The sequence below is a fragment of the Trematomus bernacchii genome, unplaced genomic scaffold (assembly GCF_902827165.1).
Source record: "Trematomus bernacchii unplaced genomic scaffold, fTreBer1.1, whole genome shotgun sequence".
Taxonomy (NCBI): domain Eukaryota; kingdom Metazoa; phylum Chordata; class Actinopteri; order Perciformes; family Nototheniidae; genus Trematomus; species Trematomus bernacchii.
This window is the reverse complement of record NW_022987616.1, coordinates 476072-482643: the sequence shown is the minus strand read 5'-3', so window position 1 is coordinate 482643 and position 6572 is coordinate 476072.

The window sequence follows — 6572 nt, the reverse complement described above, 5'->3', positions numbered from 1 at the left end:
ATGATAGGTAAGAAAAAAATGACTATCAAACAGGCCACAATATTAACAAAATATCACTTTGAATATGTTGCTATTTGTTTCTGTCTTAAAAAATTACCACATGTAATATAATACATGATATATAATATGAAAAGGGTTTGATGAACACACACACACACACACACACACACACACACACACACACACACACACACACACACACACACACACACACACACACACACACACACACACACACACACACACACACACACACACACACACACACACATTTTTATGAATAGCTTTTTTTAATACATTTTTGCCCCAAACTGCGCTTTAAGTAAGGATTTTAAGAATTTATGAGGAAAACCCTGTTTAATATGTTTTGGAACTGGGCTTATATTTGGGTTGAGATGTCAATGTCCTGCCATCTTTGTTGATGACATTCAGTTAAAGTTGCAAGAAAGCTAGCAGTGGACCAACAGTTGAGCTTATTTGTTCCCACATTCTAAATACACTTCTAAGCTCAGGTATGTAAGTAATGCTACAAGTAATGATTGCCTGTTTAAACACCACTTATGCAGAAGTTAAAGTGGTAGTCCTTTCTGAGGTAAAAATACCAGAATTTCTTTCTAACTGCCCTGTGGATGTATGGGGATGACAAAGCCACCTCAATGAGGCACTGTCTGCATAAATTGCACTCCTTTTGAGATTTCCACTTTCTTTAACAGCCCAATCCATCAGGCTGAAACCAACCTTTTAGTGCCTGGTTGAGGGCAAACCCAACGCGAAACGGGCAGGCCAATCTGCTTTTGAGGATGAGCTTTGGAGGGCAAAGTGGATCTACTGGTGACACCACAGAATGCGAAAACAACAATCATGCAATCATGGCATATGGTGCTGCCGTGACTGTTATTTTGGAATAATGCTGCTTCAGCTACTGGCAACACCCAAACTTCATTCACAGGGGCTCAAATAAGACTGAAATGAGAGGTTCCCTCCAATGCAAAAATAATAGCTTTTGTACTGAAATATTTGGAACGTCGTGGCCACAACCTTTGACTCTAAACAAAGTCTTCCAGAAAAAGTAAATCCTCAGTTCTCAAAAACTGCTAAACAAAGGCCTGATTAAGGCAACATTTCATGTAAAACCTCATCACAAGTTATAGCTTTGGTACATTTGCATGACTTATGTTTGTGGGATTTTTGGAGGCATGCACTTGAAAGGATTACCAGTCCAGTATTTTAAATGTTTAAAAACTGAATATTCAGCCTTTTTTTTTATCACCTCAGTAGAGGTGTCCCGGAAATATGTGGAAAAAGAAAAAGCAGGATGACATGCACCCCATATACACATAATTTTAGCCTAACTCAATCTTCCCTTCCTTTGCATTTACGAGAGCTTTCAACAGCTTTAGGAAACACCACCTGAATTAGGTGTAATCTTATAGCAATGTGTCAGGATGTGGCTCATTAAAAGATGTGGCCAACCAATGGCGGTCTAGAGTTAAAACATTGTTTGCTTGTAGGCTAAAAGATCAAATGTGACTAAAGAAATTCGAGGATAGGGAGCCAAGCACGCCCAGATCTGAGGTAGCATTTTAAATCTGAGGCATCGACTTTCCTTGGCTCATTTTTAGACAGAAAATGAGATGCAAGTACTTTGCTGTGGTTAAATCTCTTAAATCCAGCAATTTGTTCTGCGAGTTCCGAAGCAATGACTGGAAATGAGCTGAAATTTTAAATAAAAGAAGAGGGGTTCAAAACTTTCTCATGGGTAATTTGGATCACTGAAACGCAGACAATAGGGGGATTGTATGTGTATATGAAAATAGACACGTCATTATAACTTTAGTTTGCACCAATAGAAGATATTCATTCTCACCCGACAGCATGCGATCTGGTCCCTGCAGGTTCTTCTGCTGCGTCTTGATCCCATGTTGGCAGCATGCACTGGCTTGGACCTCCGGCACCTTTGGAAGGGGTCTCATTGTTTGTAGCAGCTGTTTAGTCGGTCTGTCTCTGGAGCTCAGAGAAGGACAATTACCAGGATTTAGGAAACAGCTGAGCAGCAGGCAGCTTAACCGCTGTCCAGCCTGTTGCTGTGTGTGCGTGTGACTCTTGGATGGACTGAGTCAAGGGATCTAGGGGAGGAAATTCACAGGCATTATCCTCGAATAAACAAAAGGGAGATCTGCCGCATGTGGCTAAGCATGGTGGGCCTATTTGGACTTTGGAGGCAAATAAAAAAAAAAAGATCAGACTAGCCTCGGAGCATTAGCACTGAACATGAGCCCTGTTGTGTTGCGGGGCTTTGTGGCGAGACTGTGATTGGGATTATGTCCGTTTGTAGCCAGGAGGAGGAAAGGTTTTGCGTGGTTGGAGTTTGTGTAAGCGTTGTCTCGCTGACAACACAACGTGGCGCATGTACGATCAACTGCGGTCGATGAAATCATGTAAACCCGACACCAGGTATCAAAGCAGAGATTTCCTGCATTCCCTCGCCCCCAAAGACCCATTCCTGTTCCATTTCATGAAAAGTGTGTCTCCCTTTCAGTGAGAGCAGTTTACTCTGGCAGCTGAGCAGAGGGTTTCTAAACCATCTACGTTTATCCATTTCCCAATGCTCTTAGGTCAGAACAATGTGCATGCCTCCACAGACTGTTCTTACAAGAGCAATTGACCCTTTTTGTTTAAAACTGGCATGTGTCACATTTTTCCCTTTCAGACCCAGACTCTTTCACAACACAAAATAAAGATGATGTCCACCTGGAATAACAGCCGGCATGTCCCTGTTTGGCCAAAAGCAGCATTTACTTGCGGTTCCGTGTAAGCACAGCTTTCTCCCTCTTGTTTCTGGTGGTTTCAGAAGAACTTTATTATGAGTAATGAAGACAGGAAATATTTTTCAACTGCCTTAGGTTAGTTCAACACGGAGGAGACTCAGAAACTGCCTCTCAAAAGAACTGGGTCCAAAGGAAGAGCAGAAAAACAGGTTGAACACAATAATAGAATCAAGAAGACAAACAAGAAAGGCATTGCTCACTTTGAAATGAATGATTTGAGGAATATAATAATAATATAATAGTATACAAGTCTTGTCTGACACAAAATGTGTAATCCAGAAAAAGGCGTAGGGCTCTTATTCCTACTTGGGTGAGAACAGCCTGGATCCACAGGTTTTCTCCGTTCTGAACATATGAGCAAATATTATCAAAGAATATTAAATATTTGCAGGAAATCCAGAAATCAGAACTCATAGTGAAATAACACATTGTTTCCAGCACATTCCTCCTTCATTAAAGTAATTCATTTAGTCAGTAATCGTCGTAAGCACTGTGCAGTGTTAGCTAATGTTTCCTATAGTTTCATCAAGCCTAAGTTCCCGGTATCATGCAAACTCAAAGTGCACTCATCTAGAGACATGCCCAGTGGGAAAATATGCTAATTTCAGGGTAATTTGTCTGCAATGTAATAATGCCTCTCTGACCCTTTGTCTGCTGTGTGATTAGCTCTGGTTCACACAGTGTCCATGATCTGAGCAGTGGCCTGCATGCATCACCTCCTCAAACATCCATGAAGTTCCAGCTGATCCAAAACAGCCCCCGGTCCCGAAATGATTGCAAGGCCAGACCAAGTTTTTAATCAGTCAATTCTTTCAGGAATCTAACAATTAGGGCCGGCAATTTCTCTCATATTTGTGTCCAAGGGCAGGAATAAGCAAGAAAAAGTCCTGGCTCTAATGAACAGGGGCTCCTTGGAGCATCCTTCACAGCAATGTAACTAATTACTTCAGCATGCCACGGGAGTCATATTTCCTCATCAAATGGGAAATGATTTTCAGGACGTCTGCATTCTCGGATTTCATTCCGTGTGGTTTCGCCCGCTGTCGGTAAAGCTGAGTTTCTGGCGGACTAAATGGCCAAGGTGAAGTCTGGAGTCTGTCAAGGCCCGGGCCGCGCCAAGCGAGAATCTGCTCGTGTCCGTCTCCCGCGCTTAGATAACCGTGCAGTTCCACGACTTCTTTCAAATCTGTCAGCATCGCAGAGAGGAGGCATGGATGAAAAAAAAAAATTTGAAGGGAGAAGCTATAGGCAACATGGAATATCACTTAGTTTTTCAATGGAAAGTGTGTCTCATGAAGTAAAAGGTGGGGTTTGGGGCGGCTCAGTGAGGAGAGGGATGAGAGGTCAACCAACCTGATAGGATTAATAAAGGAAGTTTAAGGGTGAGCCGTCTCGCTGAAGTCTAGAGGCAGCTGATTCACAACCAAAACCAGCGGGCCTCTTGTCGAGTGTCTGGCCACTCAACAGGAAGCGTCCTGATTTGTTCTGACTGACAATGGAACCAAAGGACAGCGGGCCGTCCAACACTGGGCAGCATTTACAGTTTGTGGCATTTGCCGCTACCAGCTTGGGAACAGCTGCTGTCAACATCTTTATTTCTGTCTTCAAAATGACTTCTTGCAATCATATTTTCTGCTTTCTTTCCCGATGTAAGACGGGTCTGAGCTCTGTGGCAAAGCTCAGTTTCAGGATGAGCGGTGGCATGGTAGAGCCATTAATATACAGGAAAGAGAAGTGAGATTGAGACCCGTGGAAAGGGACACACCTAGGAATGAGACATAAATTCACTCTTCCCCTGGCCTCCCTGAGATACCTTCAGCTTCAGACACTGCACAAAGGCTCGGTTGTCTATTGACGCTATCGGACTGGATCAACAATACCACAAGAGTTCAAATTATATGTAGGCAGTATACTCTAGGCATCCACATCACGACAGAGGATATGGAAAAACCAAACTTTAGGAAGTCTTTATTTTAAGACATCTATCTCTCGCTGCTGCTGCCCTGTTGAACTGCTCTTTAAACACAGATTTTGATCTGAACCCGGGTCAAACAAATAATGTTAAACGCCCAACATCCTTCTAAAGGTAGCAAAAATACACAGGAGATAGCAAACACTGGGGCCCACACCACTAATGTGTGGTGTGTGGTTAACGCAGAACCCTGGTGTATACATTCAACTCTACCAATGGCTTGTCATGATTAGTTTGTTTACAGTAGATCTTAAAAACCACCCCGCCTTGTGTGTCGTAAACAAACATGTCCTGTATTGTGATCAGTGTCGAGCGCCAATGATTAGAATTTAGACGTTCAGACCAACAGGCGAGAATATGTATGCAATTTGTTCTTTTCCTCCTTTCTAAACAAATATTTATACAATACTATTTAGGGAAGATTAATGAAATCAAAAGTCTTATAATGGTATTTAAAGCTGTAATCATGTATGTCTTGTGTTAAATACGTAAAAAAGTTTTACTGTTCTCGCTCAATGTGAGTTTTAGGAACTTAACAGCTAGCTAAGCCCTCCTCTGCATCGTCCAAGGAACAGCAGGTGTTGTATTTGGCTGGAATTGAAATATTGAAGTATGCAGAAAACAATTATTTCTTACTCTTTTCAGAATTAAAGGTCCCATGTCATGCTTTTCCGGTTATTACCCGTCCCCTTGTGTGTTATGAAGGTTTTTATGCATGTAAACGGTCTGCAAAGTCACAAACCCTCAAAGTACACCCTGTAGCGACTAAAACTCTAACACAGAAAAGACCTGTCTATGCTGCCCCAGAACGCCTCGTTGGAGATTTCTCTTTTTCCATTGTTTTCTTCCTGGGTATGGTGACGTGCCCATACCCAAATGGACCAATCCGTGGAGCTCCTCTCACACACACACACTCATTTAGCGGCAAAAATGTGACGCGCTGGGGGGGGGGGGGGGGGGGTGCAAGTGGAGCCTCGCAGCCCGTGAAACTGTGGCGCGCTTACACTGTGGCGCGCTTACACTGTAGGTGCGCAGCGTTTGGGGGTGCGGGTGCTAGTGGAGCCTCCTCAGCGAAAAAATTGCACAATGTAAATCTATTCTAGTAGACCTCAACAATGGAATTATGATCAGTAGAAATGGCCATTAAAGTGCTTATTTTGCACGTGTAACAAAGACCTGGTTAATACAGGTAAGTATTTTAAAGTAGGCCATGCTATCTAACATGATTTAGCATTAGCAATCTGTAGCTCAGATACCATGTGGTCATGTTGTTGCAAAAATAACTACAAAACTATATTTTAGCTGCAGCTAAGGTAGTCATGAACAGATTCACTCACTGATAATGCCGGGTTGAAGGCTATGATAGGAGGATTGGTGCAGATTCTGCAGTGTGATCCCATTGTATGCTAATTCCATTTGTCTCCATGGAAAAAGGACTTCCTGTAGGTACAGGAAGTGATCATAGTAACAAAGAAAGTGCCCTCCCTTTCAAGGTAAAAGTCCCAAATAATTAACAACTGTGTGTTATCTAATTACTTTACATCTGACATAAGTGATTTCTATAGTTATCTCCCTACTTTGCTGTTCCTCTGTTTTTGGATCTTATGCCATGATTTGATGTAAGGTATTCAACATGTAATGTTTTCGCTAAAAACTCTGAAACTCACTTGTCAGCACCAAACAGCGGACAGACAGCAGCAACTGGTAAACATAGTGGAGCATTTAGCATTGTAGGAGCCAGATTAAAAAAATAAAATGAACACTAACAAACA